Source organism: Notechis scutatus, chromosome 10 (genome assembly GCF_049901735.1).
Source record: "Notechis scutatus isolate UNSWTSFEM ecotype Mainland chromosome 10, rNotScu1.2, whole genome shotgun sequence".
Classification (NCBI taxonomy): domain Eukaryota; kingdom Metazoa; phylum Chordata; class Lepidosauria; order Squamata; family Elapidae; genus Notechis; species Notechis scutatus.
Window position 1 is genome coordinate 242,056 of NC_142018.1, and position 22,081 is coordinate 264,136.

The window sequence follows — 22,081 nt, forward strand, 5'->3', positions numbered from 1 at the left end:
GTTTCAGTTCCATTATCGTATTACACAGAAAGTCACATGGCTAACTGCATGCAACTATGTTCTATACAGGGGCCAGTCAGAGAACGGTTATGTACCGTTAACGGTTACACAGAATCAGTTATGAGTTATGATCATATTGGAGTTTGCCTATTATGGTTGTAAGTCATAATGGTTGTAAAACCATTTTATGACTTTTTTCCCTGCAGCGTCATTAAGCAAATGTGGAAGTCATTAATCAAACCCATTGTTCAGTATGGCATGGTTTTGCTGAAAACCAGAAGTGCCATTTTGAAGCCAAACTGGCATAAATTGCAGTCATATGACTGCAGGATGCTGCAAATGTCCATCAATGTGGTCTTGTTGCTGAGTTCCCAAAATGTGGTCACATGAGTATGGTGGTGGGGGTGGGCTCTTCGGATCTGGGTTCCCTTTCAAAGTCATAACTTTGAACAGTCGCTAAACCACCGGTCAAAAGTCAGTAGATCTTTGCCAGGATGATCTGTTCCCCAATCTGGCCTTTCAGATCCTCCAACAGCAAAATAAATAAAAATAAAGCCTTCTTCCCAGTTTAAGCAATGCTAGCCAAATTAAAATCTTAAGTTCATTAATGCATGCATACCAAGCATTTACTTGTTATGGAATATTTCTGAACTTAATAGCACAGGCAGCAAACTATAGCATCCCCCAACAGAGAAGTCTGCAACGAATAAGCAACAGCAGCAACAGGTACAAAACCCAAAATTTACTCCTGTGCAGTTAGCCAAGCTAGTTCTGCAGTAATAAATTAGTTTCTACAGTTTCGGTACAGGCTAGGCCTCACATAGGTTGAAAGCGCGTACCAGGAACAGAGAACATCAATCAACAAACACGTCATCATGGGCAAATAACTGGAATGTAAGTGCTGATTTGCTACTTAGTACCTTTTAAACTGACCATGTAAGTGTGATTGGATGTTACTATGTGTGCACTAATATTCCTACTCATGTAACTTAATGATTGGATAGACTTCACTGCTTGTGACGTATCACTGTGTGTTTTTAATAAAAGAGCTTCCCCGAGCTTATGATAGGGGCAGCTCACCCAAGATAGAGCCGGCCTGGTGTCTTTCTTGATGCATTCGACCACCCAGTGAGAAGCCTTCCTAATGCGGAGCAAAGCCGCATCTGGTGACCCCGACGTGATCCGTTAAAAGAAACGGGTGCGTCTGTCTTCGACTGCTTATCTCACCCGGCCGGACGAGCCAGTTGCAACCCAGGGACGACGTTTCGTGTCACGGATCCCTCCCCAGGAATCTTCTGCAAAGAAGACATCCTCCCTTCAGGTGAGTATGGGCGGACAGTTCTCCAAAGCGCAGATAGCACATTTGCAGGAATTAGGAGAATTAACGAAGAGTTCAATTCTTATTCTTAGGAATCAGGGCAAAACGCTCCCAGTTCCAACAAAGAAGGACCTTATAACCCTTTTGACTTACATTTACACACAATGCCCGGCTTATCCGGAGAAAGGGTCCTTGAAAGTCTCCACATGGCAACGTTTGGGTGACTGTTTTCATGATAACCCCAGGGCTCCGCCAAAGATTCTGACCACATGGAGAATAGTCATGGAATGTTTAAAAATCCATGGTTTAGCACTGACCAAAGCCCCCTCCCCTAAGGAGGGTCCTCCTCCCTATACAGCTGAAACCAAAACAAAGGACGCTCTCCCGTTAGAAGCTTCCTCCCCCACTGCTCCTAAACCCATAAATCCTCCTAACTCAAATTCAGCGGAGGATCAAACACCCATGGGAGCGATCACGCAAGCAGGGAGGGCTCTCTTACCCTGGAGGAGCTCTCTCTCTGTCCTGTTGAATATATAGGGGATGGAGCCGGAGATATGGTGCCTAGACTTGAACCTTTACCCATGAAATTAATCAGAGATTTAAAACAAGCCGTGGCCATGTACGACATCCAGATACCATAAGTCAGAGGCTTCATTAACACCATCGTAGGATCTTTTTCAAAAATTACTCAAGGCTCACATCAGCCTTATGCTGAGTTTTTAGAGGAACTTCAGAAAGCCATTCAGAGACAAATCTCGAATGAAGAAGCCCGTAAAGAGCTTCTGTTAAAACTGGCTGTTGAAAATGCAAATGAGGATTGCAAGAGGACTCTGCAGCCTCTATCTGCCCGAGGGGGGGCTTCCCTCTCGGACTATCTAAAGGCTTGCAGAATCGTGGGAACTTGGCTACCGGTGAGTTCCTCTGATATTTCTCACACTGCCTACCTCCAACCCTTGGTTCTTCCATTACATACTAACCTGTGGGGCCGTGATCTTATGTCTCAACTTAACACAAAACTCATTATTGATTAATGGAATCTTTTACTAGAACTCCTGTCCCTCCTCCCGCTTTCAGTGGAAAGTCTTACCTCAAGGTATGCTCAATAGCCCCACCATTTGTCAACACTATGTAAATAATGTCTTGCTACCCTATCGTTCTGATTTTCCACAATTTCTGGTGTACTTCATTTTCCTTTCTAGAAGGGAGAAGACAGGAGTGGGAAGCTGAGGACTATGATTGTTTGTTGCAAGTAGATCCGATGACAAAGGTGAGGGAAGATCTGGAAGAAACTCCTTTGAAGGAAGGAGAGAGATGGTTTGTGGATGGATCAAGCAGGGTTGAGGAAGGAAAGAGGAAATCAGGATTTGCAGTCATGACAGAAGGGGAGGTCATAGAAAAGGGCTCCCTTCCTTCTTCATGGTCTGCGCAGAAATGTGAGTTGTTAGGATTGGAAACCTGAGGAAAAAGAGAAAGATGAGTTGGAAAAAGAAGGATGTGTGCAAACTGAGAAGGGGTGAAGGTGGTTTCTGTGAATGCAATGAGGGGAATTCTGGAAAAGGTATATGTTTGAAAGTAAACAAGAAAGCAGCAAGGAAAAAAGAAATGGGAGGGCGACCCCTAGTGGGCTTGCCTTTCCAGAGAACACAGATTGATTTCACCGAATTACCAGAGAAAGGGAGGGGTAATACCAGCCCATCGCTTTTCTGAGCAAAATTCTGGAGCCGGTGGTGAGAGGATGGCCGGTGTGTGTGCACGCTGTGGCTGCTAAAGCTATGTTGGTTGTAGAGTGTACTTCATTTTCCTTCCTGAAAGCCGTTCTTGCAAAAGGAGGTTTGCACATAGCACCTGAAAAGGTGCAAGTACTAACTCCATACGCATATCTGGGCTATAAAATGCTTTCAACTACTGCCTCAACTTCAGCAATATCTGGATACCATAAACTGGGCCCGACCTTTCCTGTCTTTAACCACTGATATTCTTTCTCCATTGTTTGAAGCCCTTACCTGGGGGAAAAAGCCTGCTGACATAATATCCTTGCAGCAACCTCAGCTTCAAGCAATACATCACCAGAAGGGGCTGAGCTTGCTGCAACCATATTAGTCCTCCAGAATTTTAACAAACCCCTCAACCTGATCCTAGACAGCCTATATGTTACTCAAATAATCTCTACTATTCACGACTCTTACCTCTCCCCCGCTATTGATAAAAATCTTCTCTCTCTTTTTGTTACATTGCAACACCTTGTTACACAGCGCCAGCACCCGCTCTTTGTAGCACACATTCGCAGCCACCAACCCTTTCCAGGAATCCTCCAGGAAGGCAATGATGTGGCTGATCAAGCGGCTGCGGGCATCATGACCTCACACACATTAACTCCTTGGGAGAGCCATTCATACTTCCATCAAAACACCAAAGCTCTCATGAAACATTTCAACCTCACTATGGCCGAAGCTTCAGCCATTAGACAGCAATGCCCCACCTGTAGTCAACAAGCCCATTCCATTCCCTTAGGGGTAAATCCCCGCGGGTTGAAAGCCTGTGAAATATGGCAGATGGACGTTACTCAGTTTCCTCCGTTTGCCCCCTGGAAGTATCTGCATGTCACAATTGATACTTATTCAGGGTTCATAATGGCAACCCCGCAAAGAGGAGAAGCCTCCAAACATGTCATCAATCATTGCATTCACACTTTTGCATCGTTGGGATGCCCAAATGAAATAAAAACAGATAATAGTCCTGCATACACTAGCACAGCTATGTCAGAATTTTGCACTAAGTGGCAAATTACCCACAAATTTGGGATTCCTTATAACAGTCAAGGACAAGCCCTGGTAGAGAGAGCTAACTTAACGCTAAAAACAGCGTTAGAACGACATTTGATCAAAGGGAAAAAACCCCTTGGCCTCCCGGCGATGCAAGACACTCTTAATCTCTGTCTTTATACCCTCAACTTCCTCAATCTCTCCGGCACCCCTGCCATGACGGCAGCGGAGCGGCATTTTTCCTCCCCTCCTTCCCGATTCTCCCAAACCACAGGTATACTACCGCCAACTGCCAGACCCTACTTGGAAGGGCCCTGCTGGTCTCATCACCTGGGGTCGCGGCTACGCAGCTATCCAGCTTCCAGATCGTGTCCTGTGGGTTCCTGGACGGCACATCAGACCATACCACCCCAAGGCAGAAAAATCACCACCTGCAGACATATCAACATGATTCATCTCGTTGCCTTGCCGATCCTCTTCCTCCTTCTTGCCGCACATGCTTCCAAGGTCTCCATTCCGTCTCGAGTGACGTACTTTACGCCAGGTACTCCCCTCCTGCTGACCTGCACTGCATCTGGGGACATTTTTTCCCCCTATCTCAGATGGTCGACACTCCCTCAGCCATGGCTTCATATCTCCAGCAATGCTTCTTTCCAGATCAACACCTTTGAACACCCCCCCCCCCTTTCTACATCGGGTTAAGAGATCGCAGAATCCCACCAGCGTGTCAGATGGCTGCACCCCCTGCCTTTTCAAAACCACACAAGCAGGCTTCATTCAACTAACTCTCATATACCATACCCAACAACCACAGAAGTGCCTTCCTACCGGAAAAACTTGCCAAAAAAACAGAACCATGTACCACCTATGCAAGATGAACTCAAAAACCATTTGCTACGATCCCAAGACAGCTGTACGTCTCAACGTTACCTTATGGGCGGGACTTCCAAGAACCTCTAGCAGATCTGATCCTGAGGGGGAGGGAAAACTTTATTACCTAAATCACACCACCGTGCTCAAGGATGGTACTAAGCCAATTGTTTTAACCTTTGATGTTTGTATTTCTTGTTCAAAACCAGGGGGGTATTCATGCAGGTCGGCTGACTGGAAAACAACTTACGCCCACAACCATAAATATTTGTGTCCTACACCCATTAACTGGGCCATAGGGAACCCCAATCAATGGATCCCTTGTGGAGGTTCCATCGAGTGCTCGGTTTGGTCTTGTGTCTGTGATTATACTGGGGGAGGGTACTCAGGCTGCAATCATCTGTCACATTTCAAACGAATATCAGGGTCTACCACAGACAATAAGGTAGAAATCACCATCTCCAGACAACACCCTGCTTTGGATACTTATGGTATAGGGATTGATGGCACAGGATCAGATCCAAACACTTACATTACTATAACAACCGAAGTCATATATGAAGGTAAGGAAACATTGTTAGGCTGGTCGGTATATAATAATTTGAGGAAATTAGATAAAGCCCGATACCAGTGTTATTGCAAAAAACTTGTTCATGGATATGGCAGAAAAAATTGCAAAACAACTTGCAATAACCAATTGTTTTGTCTGTGGGGGAACCACCACAGGAGAACAATGGCCATGGCAAGCCTTGGAAGCCTCACCATCACTGTTCAACAACATGTCTTCTGTAGGAAACATAACAGCTAGAACAGTTTCCGATCCACTTATCTGGACAATTACCACCAACTTAATTGGTAGAAACTGCTTTTCCCAAAATGGGTCCACTCCAGTAGGACACCTCCTTTGCAAAAGGTACATGGGATAACTCCTACCAGACTTGGACAGCACCTGACAATGCTACCACCACACCTGCCAAATTCAACACCTCCCTCCTCCCTTATCTCAATGACACAACATCTTCCCAAATTTGGACAGCCCCAAATAACATGTATTGGATTTGTGGTAACCTAGCCTATCCGTCCCTTCCTGCAGATTGGCAAGGGTCATGTGTATTGGGGTGGATAAGACCTTCCTTTTTCCTCCTACCGATCTCTATTAAGCAAGAACTAGGCATCCCTGTGTATGATACATTATCCCGCAGGAAAAGAAACACCGATAATGCCTTTGCAGGCTTCCCCTGTCAATCAGAACATACAGGGGATACCTGGACCTAACCCCCACATATATATGATTAATAGAATTATTCGTTTACAAGCTGTTTTAGATTTAGCTGGCCAATGAATAGAGAAGGCTCTAAACTGCTACAGACAAATTGCGCACAGCTGTCTACCAAAATCGCTTGGCTTTAGATTACATACTAGCCAAAGGAGGGGTGTGTGGTAGGTTCAATCTTACGAATTGTTGTCTTCAAATTGATAAAGTTGGCAAAGTAGTAGCACAATTAAAAACTGAGATGCGACAATTAACCTACAATCCTAATCAAGTATGGCAAGGTATTGATCTTAAAAATATTTTTAGTTCCTGGTTTCCAAAACTACCAGGATTACAAGCTATAGTAGCTCTCATAGGTATGATTGCTGCAGGATGCGTTATTCTTCCATGTGTATTACCAATTTTCATTCGCACTATCTCCAATAGTCTATCCTTGTTAGCTGAAAAGCGCGCCATTGCACAGGTTAATGCCCTCTGGGAAAAGGAACCTCTGTACAAAGTCATACCCTCAGAAGACCCTGATGCGTGCGCTCGCACAAGTTTTTCCATGGGCAGTGACGAAGATCCAGAAGAAATTTCTCTCTATAAAACTAAAACAGAGGAGATGCAGTAATAAATTAGTTTCTACAGTTTCGGTACAGGCTAGGCCTCACATAGGTTGAAAGCGCGTACCAGGAACAGAGAACATCAATCAACAAACACGTCATCATGGGCAAATAACTGGAATGTAAGTGCTGATTTGCTACTTAGTACCTTTTAAACTGACCATGTAACTGTGATTGGATGTTACTATGTGTGCACTAATATTCCTACTCATGTAACTTAATGATTGGATAGACTTCACTGCTTGTGACGTATCACTGTGTGTTTTTAATAAAAGAGCTTCCCCGAGCTTATGATAGGGGCAGCTCACCCAAGATAGAGCCGGCCTGGTGTCTTTCTTGATGCATTCGACCACCCAGTGAGAAGCCTTCCTAATGCGGAGCAAAACCGCAAGTTCAAAAAATATTGCCGTAGAAAAATGCTGGCTGGGGAATTCTAGGCAGTCCACTTGTCTTCAAGCTGCTAAGGTTAGAAACGTGAATATTTGATAGCAGAATATTTGATAGTAAAAAACTAGTATCAGGAGCATGGGCAAACTGTCCCCAGTAAGCATCAAATATTCCTGAAATGAAATGTATTAGCCTACACCAACACAAGCTGTCTGAAGGTTAGAGACACATCATACCATTATGACAGATAAATATCAGGAATACATCAGTAGGAGGTTAAAAACACTCTTCTGCTTAAAATGTAATGAGGACATAGCAGTCTGGCCAAATAAAGAGATTAACTTTTCATTCTATATATTATGAACGATAGAGGTGGGAAAACAAGAATGGAATCAGTTATATTATTAAGAAAATGAGAACACTGTCCAGTAAATGCATGGGAACCAACCAACTTGGAACTTGGAACTGCCTTGCCACAAAACTCTTCTTGCCAAAAAACAAAAACCAACCTTAAATTCTCAGTCCTGGAGCCAAGGTAAAGATCATGTTCTCCTTAGAGCCGCTCGGATCATCCAGAGAGTGGGGGAGGTGCTTCAGTCTGCGTCGTTGAAGGCTGAGCTTAATTACTGAGGAACGCTCCGCCCTCCCTTGCGTTCCCCAGTTTATGCTCAGCCTTCGTGAGGATAGGCTGTGTGAATCTCCACTCCTTGGCCGATTCAAGAAATTCCCTATTATTTTCAGGTTTGCTTTATTATTGCCTCTTCCTTCCTTAGCCTCTGCGCATTTGGGGTGCCTCTGCAGCAAGGGGAGCACGTTCTTCGCTTATCTGCACAGAGCTGAAGACAGAAGCCTGAAGATGATGAATGAGACTTCATCGAAACGTTGCCTAGATACTTCCAATCTTATGCGGGAGAAAACCCGAATAACCAAAGATCCATATATATATATATAAAATTTATTGATATATGACAATAACACATTACCAATACTAATCGGATTATATATATTTAATTATACGCATACGTATATGTATATTAATAATTATAACAATAATAATATTATAGATTATATACATCTAAATTCCAAAAGGAGGCGCGGGCCAGCTGAAAGGACACCCGGCCTTTGTTGTAGGTCGAACCCTTGGCGAGCCAACCGCCTTTAGAATTTTATATATAGTCCTTACTTCTAAAATGGCAGATGACAATTCCGCTAAAGGCCCTTCCTTGAAGGCCAGATCTAAGTCCTACCACTTGCGCAGACAGGCTAAGGAAACTTCTAAGGAAACTTCCAAGGCCTCTCAAAGAGACGCCCTAAGACGCCATAAGGCATTGGAGAAAGAATTTGACAGGCGATCTAGAGAGTCACAACCGGTGCCTCCAGCCCTCCCACCCTCCATTCCCTCTACCTTCAGACACCCCCCCTCCTCCAGATTGCTCTTCCCTCTCCAGGCACAGCTCATCCCAGGGGCATCAGGTCCCCGGACCAACGACCAGACGGACGCCCGAAGCTACATTCACGCCCATGGCCGCTGGTCTGCGCCAGGAGGAGCCCGCCACAGTCGAGATCCCTGCACAAATGCAGGCATGGATGGAACGGGCTATCCACCAGGGCATTGCAGAGGGTCTCCAACAGATGTCCAGGTCCAGTCCCCCCTCGATGGCGCCCGAACACGAGTCGCTATCAGTCAGGTCCTCGCCTAGATCGGACCCTCCTCATGGTCAGGTACCTTTACAGAGGGACAGCCCCCTCCCAGAAGGGGAACTGGAGGAGGCCATAGAGGACCTGGATCAGTTCAGGGAGGAGGAGGAATTTGAATGGGGGTCTACGCACCACGGGGAGCCCCTATCGGAGATAGACCCTATGGAAGGGGACATGTCCGAGGACGAGGGTCTCACTCCCGATCAACCCACCTTTGTGGGTTTGTTCAAGCCACACGTTTAAATCGCTCCAATTTAAGGCCAAGAACATATCTGGCCTGTCTGTACAGTCTCCCGGTGGAGGGACAAGAGGACGCCATTTTTAGGCAGCCCGAGGTGGAAGCGGAGGTTATTCCGGCTCCACCCATCTTTCACGACCTAGTTTCAAACCAGTTGGACTCTACAAGGGCCCCTCCTGCCCCATCCAGCCAGGACAAGAGGTTCTTTAACCTCGATTCAAGCTTCTGCAACCTGCTTAACACCCTCAAGGTAGATGAGCCCATTGTTGGCTTAGCATCCTCCTCCTCCCCTAGTGATCCCCTGGAGACTCTGAAACCCGAGGACAAGAGGTCCGAACTAGCCTTACGTCGGGCTCACCAAGCCGACTCCTGGGCCATCAGATCGGCCACGGCTGCCTCCTTCTTCACCAGGTCTTCGATCCGGTGGCTCCGCCAACTGAAACAGCATGTCCCCCCCTCTAACACAAGGGCACATCAGGACATCGCCAAACTGACGGCCGCGGCAGAATTCTTGGCCGACGCCACCTACCACGCGGTTAAGTTCTCCACCCGAGCAATAACCTCTCATGTTACAGCCGGCCGCCTGCTCTGGCTCAAACACTGGCAGGCGGATGTAAAAAACAAGGTTAAGTTGGCCACTGCCCCCATCAAGGGGGACAAACTTTTTGGCACTGCCCTGGAGCCATTGCTAGCCGAAACCCGAAGCAAGAAAAAATTTCTTCCTCCTCTTTTTCGGAGGTCAGAGTCAAGAGCCCCTCAGCCATTTTGGAGAGGTTCCTCCCGACCTTTCTACCAGTCACCTTTCCCGCCCAGGTATCTGAGACCCCCCTCCTTCCGGCCATTCCAACCCCAGGATCGAGCCGATCCGGGCGACAGGAACAGGAGGGGCGGCAGCTACAGGCGTCCCTTCAGGGGTTCAGGAGGGAAGCCCTTCCGGCGCCCCAGATAGATCCCGTCCCTCCCTTCCCATCGGCGGACGCCTCAAGCATTTCGCCAACCGATGGGACTCCTCCACCTCCGATGCCTGGGTCCGGGACACCATCAGATTCGGTCTCGCTCTTGAATTCCAGCGCACCCCCCCTGACATTTTTATGGCATCCCCCCCTCGAGGGATCCCACCAAACGCAGCTTAATGGATTCAGCTATCCATCATCTCAACATACAGGCTATACAACCCGTCCCACCATCCCAACGGGGGCAAGGCTTTTACTCCCACCTTTTTGTGGTCCCCAAAGCCTCAGGTGGATGGAGGGCTATTCTAGACCTGAAACGCCTTAACCGTTACCTGATCCACCGCAGGTTTAAGATGCACACTTTACAGTCCATTCTACTGGGTATCAGGCAGGGGGACTGGCTATCTTCTATAGACCTTTCAGAAGCATATCTTCACATCCCAATCCGGCCCTCCCATTCCAAATTCCTCAGGTTCTGTTACAACCACCGCCACTTCCAATATGTGGCCCTTCCCTTTGGGTTGGCTTCTGCCCCGAGAACCTTCACTAAGGTCCTCGCGGCTCTAGCGGCCCACCTCAGGAACTTCCCGGTTCGTCTCCACTGCTACCTGGATGACATCCTCATCCTGTCTCACTCCAGACCCCAAGCAGAGAAGGACATCAGAGCTACCTTCTCTGCCCTCCAAGACCATGGGTTCCTAGTAAACTGGCAAAAGAGCCAATTGTTACCATCTACCCGGATCTCCCACTTGGGGTCCGTCATTGACTCAATTCAAGGAAAGGTCTTCCTTTCCTTGGAAAGATTCTTTAGCATCCAGGAAACCGTCAAACATATCAGACGATCAAGAAAGGTAACACTCTTAGAATTGTCTAAATTACTACCGTGTTTCTCATATAATAAGGCCGGGTCTTATTTTTTTGAGCCCTGAAAAAATGGCTAGGTTGTCTTTTCGGGGTGACTTAATTCCCCCCCTTGCATCTTCGGGCGGCGGTGACGGCTTGGATGTTGACCTCGGCGTTGGTGGGGCACTTCATATCGGAGTCAACGCAGGCAGCACCATATCCAGGTGTGCAACAAAAGTACTTCCTAATGGCAAGCCCCCACCATCCCCCCATTTCGCATGTTTTAATATAGGCCTTAATTTGGGGGGAGGCGCTTAATTTCATTTCATGCCTATAAAACATGCTGGGACTTCCTATTGGGGGAGGCCGTATTGTTGGAGAAACAGGGTAGGTAAAATGGTCTCATGCATTTCCATTGTTCCCTGGGCCCGTTTACACACCAGATCCCTACAGTGGTTCCTGCTCCCGTTCCAAACGTCCGGCAGAAGCAATTCAAAGGCCATGGTCAAGGTGCCTTCAAGGGTCCTCACGTCTCTCCTCTGGTGGACCAGTCCCGCCATCAACAAGAGCCATTGCTTCAAGGAGCCCCAACGCCTCACCCTCACCACAGACACCACTGTCCGGATGGGGCGCTCACATCCACTCGCTCTCGACACAGGGCAGATGGTCGCAGGCAGAACGGGCATGCAGTATAAACTGGTTGGAACTCCACGCCATCCACCTGGCCCTGCGCAACTTCCTCCCTCAGGTACGCGGGCGGCATGTCCTTATACTCATGGACGTCACCGCCAAGGCTCACGTCAACCGGCAAGGGGGTACCCAGTCCATACGCTTGATGAGAGAAGCCGAGCGCCTCTGCCGTTGGGAAGAGCGCAATCTCCTCTCCCTCAAAGCCAAACACATCTCAGGGGATTGAAATACCCAAGCAGACTGGCTGAGCAGGACCACGGTGGACCAGTCCGAGTGGCGCATCCACCCGTCACTGTTCAAGGAGGCGACCATGATGTTCGGTCTCCTGTCAGTAGACCTCTTCGCATCCCCCCTCAACACACAACTCCCCAGGTTCTTCTCGAGGTACCCCTCCCACGGGGCCGAGAATTACAACGCCCTCTGTTGCCCCTGGCCCACAGGGCTTCTATATGCATTCCCTCCATTAGCCCTAGTCCCGAGTCATCCAGAAGCTCATTTACGAGAAAGCAGAACTGATTCTAGTGGCCCCCTACTGGCCCAGACGCCCATGGTTTGCGGACCTCCGCAACCTATCGGTGGCCCCTCCCTGGAAAATCCCCCCGAACAGGATCTCCCTTTCTCAAGGCCCCCTCCAGCACCCGGATCCTCAGTGGCTCAAGTTAGCCGTTTGGAGGTTGAGCGGGAACGTCTAAGAAAGGAGAAGCTTTCTGACCAGGTTATTGATACCATTTTAGCCGCCAGGCAGCCCTCAACAACCCGAATATACAATGTCACTTGGAATAGTTTCTGCAAGTGGTGCCATAATTTCCAGGTCAACCCGCTTTCTCCCTCCATCGCTCAAGTTTTGGAATTCCTCCAAGAAAGTCTGAGGAAAGGACTTTCCCCGAACACCTTGAGGCGTCAGGTCGCAGCCCTCTCAACCATCATCGCTGGTGACAATCTGGGTTCCCTTTCCCTCCACCCTCGCATTAGGGCATTCCTCAGAGGAGCCACTAACTTGTGCTCCCCAACAGTTCACCGATACCCTACCTGGGACCTCAATAAGGTCCTTGTGTCCCTTACTAAACACCCCTTTGAGCCTCTCAGGGAATCCACACTTCAGTTCCTAACATTCAGTCGTGTTCCTGGTGGCCATTACTTCGGCTCGCTGAATATCGGAGATAGCAGCCTTGTCGGTGAGGAAGGACCTTTGCATCTTCCATTCCGACCGGGTGGTTCTCCGGCCGGACCCTACCTTCTTGCCCAAGGTCAACTCAGCCTTCCACAGGGCAGAGGAACTCACACTTCCGAACTTCTGCCCCAATCCCTCGCGGGAAAGGGAGAAGCTTTGGCACACCCTGGACGTGAGACGTGCCCTCCGCATTTACATTAAGCGTACCCAGCCCTTCAGGAGGTCCGAATCCCTATTCCTTTCCTTTCAGCCCAAATCATTAGGCCACAAAGTGTCCCCTTCGACCATCGGCCGCTGGATCAGAGCTACTATTTCCAAAGCTTATTTGTCTCAGGCTCTGCCGGTACCCAGCGGAATAACAGCACACTCCACCAGAAGTGCAGCTACCTCGGCAGCTTGGGCCACTCAAGCTCCAATTACTGATATTTGTCGGGTGGCCACCTGGGCCTCCCCGACTCCCTTCATTAGGCATTATAAGATCGACATTTTTGCCTCGACGGAGGCTTCGTTTGGCAGACGAGTCCTCCAGCGAGTCCTCAAGGACCCGCAGAGACTCCCGAACCAGACGGAGTCCCTCCCGTAGGACAGCCAAGCTTTGGTATGTCCCACTCTCTGGATGATCCGAGCGGCTCTAAGGAGAATGGGTGTTGGTCCTTACCTGACACGCCATTTCTCTTCGAGCCGCGAGGATCATCCAGCCCCACCCTTATTATTTCACCGTCTGATGGGGTCTTGTTTCGGCCAATGAACCTTTTAGAGGAGAGCACGACCTTCTCTTCACTCCCGACTTCGCATAAACTGGGGAACGCAAGGGAGCCACGTGATGGAAGATGGAGCGTTCCTCAGTAATTAAGCTTAGCCTTCAACGACGCAGACTGAAGCACCTCCCCCACTCTCTGTATGATCCTCGCGGCTCGAAGAGAAATGGCGTGTCAGGTAAGGACCAACGCCCAATTTCAGTTTCTGACCTCAACTGATTACTCAAAACTGCAGCCACTCCACATCCATGAATTGTAGCAAGCCAATTCTCAACACAACACTCAGGGGTTTACTGCACCTCAGTCACCAATTACAACAAATTGCATGTCTTCAGAGCTTGACCAAGACACAAAATTCAGGAGCTTTTACATGTCTATGGAAATTCTCAGTCATCCAAGTCATGGTTGTTCCAAAGGTGCTTTTTCAAGAGGCAGCTTGAGTTTCTTTGTTTTTCCTTGAAGACGTTTCGCTTCTCATCCAAGAAGCTTCTTCAATTGTGAGAACTGAACTGAACTGGAAGCTTCTTGGATGAAAAGTGAAACATCTTCAAGGAAAAACAAAGAAACTCCAACTGCCTCCTGAAAAAGCACATTTAGGTCAGGGAATAAAGCTACCTTTATTCATGAACTATTGTCCACCCATGATGCTAAACTATCATTATGAATGAAGGTGAATAAACATGTCACCCGGACAAGAGTCTTCCGAGCTCTCAGACTCTTGCTGGAGCCCATTAATGGAATGTGTGACTATTTGTTCAATAAATGAGTTTATTGAACAAATTGTAATTGCCTGGGTTTGCATAAGGCCGGCTCTCTGGACACGCAAGCCATTGCCTCAGCTCAGCTTCACCGTGCATGTGCGTGCCTCCCACTGGCCATTGGGTCTCTGCCACATATCCGCATGGGGAGGTTGCGCAGAGGGCATGCATGCATGTGCAGGGGAGGGGGCACACATGCAGGATACATGTGCATGTGAGGGGCGCATGCATGGGGCCACACGTGCATGTGCAGGAGCAGGGCGCATGCACGCACATTGCATTTTGGGAGTGCATGCATGCGCTTTAGGCACTTGCTGCCAAAAAGGTTAGCCATCACTGGCATAAGATGTAAGACAGAGCAGCTGTGTTTAAGACAGCATTATAGCTCAACCAGGCTGATAGCTCCTAGTGGATTATATGCAGAAAGTAAATATGTCTTGATGGGGACAATCAGAATTGGAGATAAAGTTCTCCACAGCAGACATTTGGAGATACATCCAGAGCCATGATGGCGCAGTGGTTAGAATGCAGGGCTGCAGTAGCTACTTCGGCTGACTGCAATTTGCCAGTTCGAATCTCACCAGGCTCAAGGTTGACTCAGCCTTCCATCCTTCCGAGGTGGGTAAATGAGCACCCAGATTGTTGGGAGCAATAGGCTGACTCTGTAAACTGCTTAGAGAGGGCTGTAAAGCACTGTGAAGAGGTGTATAAATCTAAATGCTATTGCTATAAATGAAGTTTTATTCTCCCCCTCAAGGACAATTTTTATTTCTTCCATGTACGTTAACAGAATTCCATCATAAGTAAAGAAAATGCAAAGATGGGCACAGAGGTACAGCATGGAGCTAAATCTGCTCTTTTCTCATAGAACCATAGAAAGCAAGCACTGAAAGGGATCTTGACATCTGTTGTTCCATGTAGAATTCACCTATTCCAGAGGTCTCCAAATCTGGCAACTTTAAAACTTGTGGACTTCAACTCCCAGAATTCCTCAACCAGAATTCTGGAAGTTGAAGTCCACAAGTCTTTTTTTTTAAAACAAGTTTTATTCAATTTTTCCAAAACAACATTAAAAAAAGCATTTAAAAAGTGTACAACATAATTCCAAGTCACCACTTTTACATGCAAATATGACAGTAATTATATATTCATTTTTACATTCAACATTCTGTCTTGTCCATTTTCAACTTAATTCTATGTATTACTTCTCCATTTCAACTTTTACATAAGAAACAAATACATTCATTCTGTTAAGTGATATTACTTTCATTCTAAGCATCTTCTCAATTCATTTCAATTTATTTCAAATATATTTCTTAAACATTAACATTTCTTTTAAGCATGGCCAAAGTACTCTTTTCTCATTTTACCTCTCAACTTTTATATAAGAAAAGGAACAGGCAAGTTAATGCTATTCATTAATATTACTCTCATTCTAAACATCTTCTCAATTCATTTCAATTTATCTCAAATGTATTTCTTAAGCCTTAATGTTTCTTTTAAACGTTGCCTTTTCCAAAGTACTCTTTTCTCATTTAAAACACTAATAGTTTCCATATCTTCATACATTCCCTTTGAATTCTTTTTTATCTTGTCAAATTTGCAATTCCATCGCATATTCTTTTCATAAAGTCTAGAATAATACAAGTTTTTCACATAAAACAAAACATAAATTTCCCCTCCCCTTTTACTAGTTTGGGGTGTCACCTCAGTGGCTTAAGTATGCCTTAATTCCCTCATCTGTAATTCCCAATTAAACATCTATTTTACTTAGTTATAATAATAATCAATCCCTAGAAAAATAAACTACTTTACATTGTACTTTTCAGTCAGATTCCGCAATGTATTTTCTCCCTTTACTTCCATAACATTTTATTTATGGTATCAAAAAATTTTTTAAAAAAGAAAAAAGAAAGAAACAATCCATTTTGCTTGGTCACTGATATTAATCTCATTTTTAAACCTCCTCACAATTCATTTCAATCATTTCAATATAAACAATAAACATTAACCTTTCTTGTAACAATAAAAATAAGAAAATGCATTCATCTTCTAAAAAGATATCAGTGCCCCTCCCTCCTCTCAATAAACTATATTCTATAATTTGTAATTGCAAAGTACATTATTATTACCCCTCATATCAATGCAGAATCCCCTCTTAATTCATTAACCATTGTCCACAAGTCTTAAACTTGCCACGTTTGGAGACCCGTGATCTATTGCATCACTTAGTGGGCGATGATTATGGAAACAGTGAGTAGCCTCTGGATAAACTTCTGGGCTTATCCAGCTTTGCTGAGACCACCAGCAGAAACACACCTAACATGGAAGGAGATTCCAAAGTAGATCTAGTCCTTGGTGCTTTCCTGTGTTTTTCCTCAGAACTTAAAAAAAAGGGGGATGGGGGAATGAATTCTTCTCTCCCATCTAAGGTCAACTGCTGGCCAATTAAATAAATCAGAACACTTTTTACTAAATTTTGGTTCTTTTGTACTCTATTAAAAGTAATCATTCTCACTGGCTTTCATTAGCTAAGCAGAGTAACAGGGCTATGCGTGAAGAAGAATATAGAACAACCATAAAATGAAAGAACAATAATAGTTTTCATTCTAATTCAATGTGTAAATCCAATATATACCTTACTGGACAAAGCTGAGCTGACAAAACTGTATGGAATTCTGGATCTCCTCCTAGCCTCTTCTGCATAACTGGTCACTTCTGCAGACTAAGCAATTTCTTTTCAGGACAGTCCTGTAGAGGCAGGTCTTGACTTACAACTCTAATTGCGCTCAGAATTTAGTCATAAATTGTTGCAATTGTAAGTCAAGCCACAACATGACTGGATTTTATTACTATTTTTATGATGCTCATCAATTCAGTCACCATTGGTCATTAGGTGAATCACAGGTCTTAAATCTGAATCCAGCTTATCCAAGCAGCTATTTTTGTTGGGGGAGGGGGATGCCACAAAATGTGATCATGGGACTCTGTAACCGTCCATAAATGCAAGCCAGTTGCGAAGTGACCAAAATTTGATCATGTGACCATAGGAGTGATGCGGTAGTTGTAACTCTGAGGACAGGACGTAATTTTGAATTCATTGTAAGCTTGAGTGGTCATTAAGCAACTGGTCGAAAGTCAAATACTACCTGTAGAAATGTGACAGTTTCTGTGATATTCCTTGGGAAAGTAGCTTGCAAAGTTTTTCAGTCCAATTTCCAACGGTTTTCCTGAATAGCCAAACTGTAAATATAAAAGCATCTTTTAAAAAGATGGTAAGATTTTGTTTTAGGAAAAACACTCAAACTTGGTTTCTGAAGAAAACCCTGAGACGGAACTACCGTGTTTCTCATATAATAAGGCCGGGTCTTATTTTTTTTTGAGCCCTGAAAAAATGGCTAGGTCGTCTTTTCGGGGGTGACTTAATTCCCCCCCCCCTTGCATCTTCAGGCAGGCGGGCGGCGACAGCTTGGATGTTGATCTTGGCATTTGGTGGGGCACTTCGTATTGGGGTCAACGCAGGCAGCACCATATCCGGGTGTGCAACAAAAGTATTTCCTAATGGCAAGCCCCCCCACCATTCCCCCCCATTTCGCATGTTTTAAAATAGGCCTTAATTTGGGGGGAGGGGCTTAATTTCATTTCATGCCTATAAAACATGCTGGGACTTCCTATTGGGGGAGGCCGTATTGTTGGAGAAACAGGGTACTATGAGTAATGAACCCCCTTGTGGAATTTTGTTTGATGTTTGATTATCCTTCGTGGGCCAAAAGGTTACAATCGTGACTTCAAATGGTTGGTTTTTATTCTAAAACTGTCAAAAATGTCAACTTCAATTGTTTGGTCTCCTTTTGGAATGAAGCAGCATAGAAGGAAATCAGATGATGGGTTGGGAAGAAAGGAATGAAGAGAGGAGAAGAGAGGGAGAGGAGGGAGAGGGGAGGGAGAGAAGAGAGGGAAAGGGAGAGGGAGAGAGGGAAAAGAAGAAGGGAGGGAGGGAAAGGCAGAGAGTGGGGAGAAAGGAGAGAGAGAAGACAGAGGGGAAGGGGAAAAAAGAGGGAAAGGGAGAGAGGGAAAGGGAGAGGGAGGAGAAAGGAGAGGGTGAGAAGAGAGGGAAAGGGGGAAAGGGAAAGAGGGAAAAGAGGAGGGAGAGAGAGGGGGGAAAGAGAGGAAGGGCAAGGGAGAAGAAGAGAGGGAGAGAAAAGCTACCTGGGCATAGAACTGCCTTAAAATATAGCAATTGGTACACAAAGAAGAAAGGAAATAAAGCAGGTAATTAATGACTGCTATGAAGAAATTCATCAGCACAATTCAGCATAAATCATCCAAAATAGCTCTGCCAGAGACAGACGGAGATAACCAGCTAGCTGTCTTAGGCTCCAGTTGGATGTCTCCGACACAAAATTATCCTCTCACCCAAGGCTGCCTGAACCCTTAGGCTTTAGCACTTTAATGAAGGCAGCTCTGGGAAAATCTCACAAAGAGGAGGAGGGAGAGCATTAATTCTTAATTGCTGCTTAGAAAGGTATGACCACTAATGCTGCTTTCCAATGTAATCTCTGCTTAAGTCTTGAAGTAAGATTTGCATCTGAGGTTGTTCCTGTTTGGGTGTAACCCAGTCTGGAGATAATCAAATAAATAAATGGAGGTTCAGTAATTAAATATTGCAGCAGTGACATGCAATGGGTGGAGGAGTGTGCTTGCAGTCAACAATTGAATGGAGGGAGAAATGGCTTTATTTATTCATTTAGCTCGTTATTTAGTTAACTGGCCCTATCTTCCCATTCATAAAACAAAACGTAAAACGGAACAAACCTAGTGTAACAGAACAGTTTTAAAAAGTATAAAGCAAATACCATTTGAATAAAGGCTTCAGAAGAAACAGCAAATCATAGAAAACAAAGAAAGGAGAATTAAGATGGAAGTTTGGAGAGAGAGGGTAAAATATAAATATATTTATAAATGTAAAGAAAAATGGAAGTCATTTCTTTATTGCTTTTTCCTTTCTGTTCTCTTTTTTTGCTTTCTTGTGACTCTTCTCTATTCCTCTTCTCTTCAATCCAAAGTCTGTGTTTTTGTTCTGTTAAAAACTTCTGTAATAAAAATTATTTTAAAAACAAAAGAGAAAGAAGAATGAAACCTTCCTTAACGTTAGCAGGCCCTAAATTCCCGAAACACAAGGCCATCAGAGAGAAATAGACAGACAGAGAGACAAAGAGAGCAAAATCACTTGATTTTTTCACAGCCCAGCTTGTTACATCTGGTTTCGGGGTAACCAACCAAGACATGCTTCTGTGATTAAATCTCAGGGTTCCAGGAGTGAGCATGGTGGATTGATGAAATCTGATTACTTAGAACTAGGTTTACCAGATTGAATTAGCTCCCACAAGAGAGGCTGATATCCTGTTCCCCATGCTAAGTAGCTTCTCTCAACATTTTTTATGGAACTGACCGTCTAGAAAGGTTCAAAGTCATTGCAGCATGGAAACATAATTCTAATCAGGCATACCCTCCTCAAAATAACAATAAAAATCTATGGTTGGTGACATTTAGAACAGCGGTGCCATCCATCAGATCCCTCTTTGCAATATTTTCCACCAACTGCCCACTTGAGTAGCCAAGAGGTGTTCTCAAACTCCGCCAGGAAGATTTCAATTAGATAATCTCTCCTTCACCACAATCAAAATCAACATCAGATTACTCCACCTAATTTGCATAATTGGTGTAATGTTCCTCTGCTATGGGACTCTTCATGTTATTTTTCAAATGGTCTGCTTTGAATCTGGTTGATGAATAGCCATGAATTTAGAGCCTAGGTAGCAATACATTTCTTCCCAATTATTCCAAGAAAATAAAATTAGCGAATTCAAGGAAGAGTTGGCATTGTTTGTTCAGTAACTTTCTGATCCTCCCTCCTCTTGGTTCTCATTGCCAAAATCCATTCATTGATGATTCTCGCAGGAAGAACCTCCTGCTGAGTGCCACACTGCTCTCTCTTTCATATACAGCATTCAGGAGACGCTTAACGATGCTACTTTTTAAAGCATTTCCCATTTCATGCGCAAATGAAGAAAGGCAAATCAGGGCAATTCTGCAAATCATCTTAATGAAAAATATGTGGGGAGAAAAGCATTACTTCTTCCCTTGAGCGTTTCTAATAGTTTTTTTTAATAAATAAATTTTATTTTACAATTAAAACAAACCAACAACACATACACAAATGAAAGAAAAGAAGAAAATAGAAAGAAAAAATAGAAAGCAATTAAAAACATTCTCATCTTCAACAGTTTGTAAGATCTCTTCCCCCCTTGATTTATGCCATATACACACACCTGATCTTTACATGTATTTGTATATCACTGCTATGGGTTTATCCTATCCTCTTTTGCCTTATAGTGTAAAATCTATCTTTGGTCTAACCATTTGTACCAGCAGTTCCAGCTATTGTAGTATATTGAGGTGTCTTTATTTTTTAGCGCCAAAGTTAATTTGTCCATTTCTGCACAGCTAGAGATTTTTTGAATGATCATTTCCTCTGATGGAACCTGAGGCTGTTTCCAACATTGGGCAAAAGCTAATCTGGCCGCTGTCAAAATGTGTGTTATTATGTATTTCGCTTTTTTTGATATTTGTTTGTCAAAGATCCCTAACAAAAAGGACTCTGGTTTGTATTCGATCTGCTCTCTTGTCATTTCTTCCAGCCAAGTTCTAATTTTCTGCCCATATTTTTGAGCTTCTGTACAGGACCACCACATATGGAAAAAAGTTCCCTCTTTTTTTTTTTGCATTTCCAGCAATTCGGACTCATATTGGGGTGCATCTTCGCTAATCTCAAAGGAGGAAGGTGCCATCTATAAAACATTTTATAGACATTTTCTTTATATGCAACCGACTTTGTAATCTTATTGTTTCTGCCCCAGACCTTTTCCCATTCTGTTAAGGTGATGTTACGTCCTACATTCCTACTCCAGGCAATCATGTTTCCTTTTACAATTTCTTCTTCTAATTCGACTTCTAATAAATAATTATAAAATTTTGTTATATTTTTTTGCCTGATCCTAATAAAACTTTATCTAATTGCTGGAGTTTATTATTGATTCCGAATTCTTTCCTGTCCTGTTTATATCTACTTTGAATTTGAAGGTATGCCCACTGATCAATTTTTTGTCCTCGCTCTTGAAGTTCTTGCCGCGATTTCAAATTTCCTTGTGTATCCAATAGGTCCTTATATTTAATCATTTTAGTGATATCCAGATTATTTGGGTGGATCATCACCTCCATTGTTGAAATCCAGATTGGTACTTTTAGATAGTGTTTTTTCCGTATTTTCTTCCAATTAATTAATAATGAGTCTCTGATTAGATGTTTGTGGAAATATTTCTGACTGGTTTTCCCTACATCCCATAAAAAAGCGTGCCACCCCCTCTGCAAATCATGGCCTTCTAAAAATAAAATTCTCGTTAGTTAAATTCACCCATTCCTTCAACCATACTAAAGATATAATACAACTCCCAATTTGGAAGTGCCAGTTCACCCCTGCTCTTTATATCCTGCATTGCCTTTAAGTTTATTCTAGGTTTTTTCCCTTGCCAAATAAATTTAAGTTATTTTGTTAAGTTCTTCAAAAAAATTCTTGTGTACTTTAATTGGGATCGTCTGAAATATAGAAATTTTGGAAGAACATTCATTTTAATGGCAGCGATTCTGCCTAATAATGAAAGTTGCAGCTTACCCCATGATTCTAAATCCTTCTTTAC

The 22,081-nt window shown here is 44.5% G+C and overlaps 1 protein-coding gene across 1 annotated transcript in view; it reads right to left on the reverse strand.

Moving 5' to 3' along the window:
* Nucleotides 1-22,081, reverse strand: part of AMMECR1 (AMMECR nuclear protein 1) — a 157,330-nt gene that overhangs the window by 107,215 nt on the left and 28,034 nt on the right.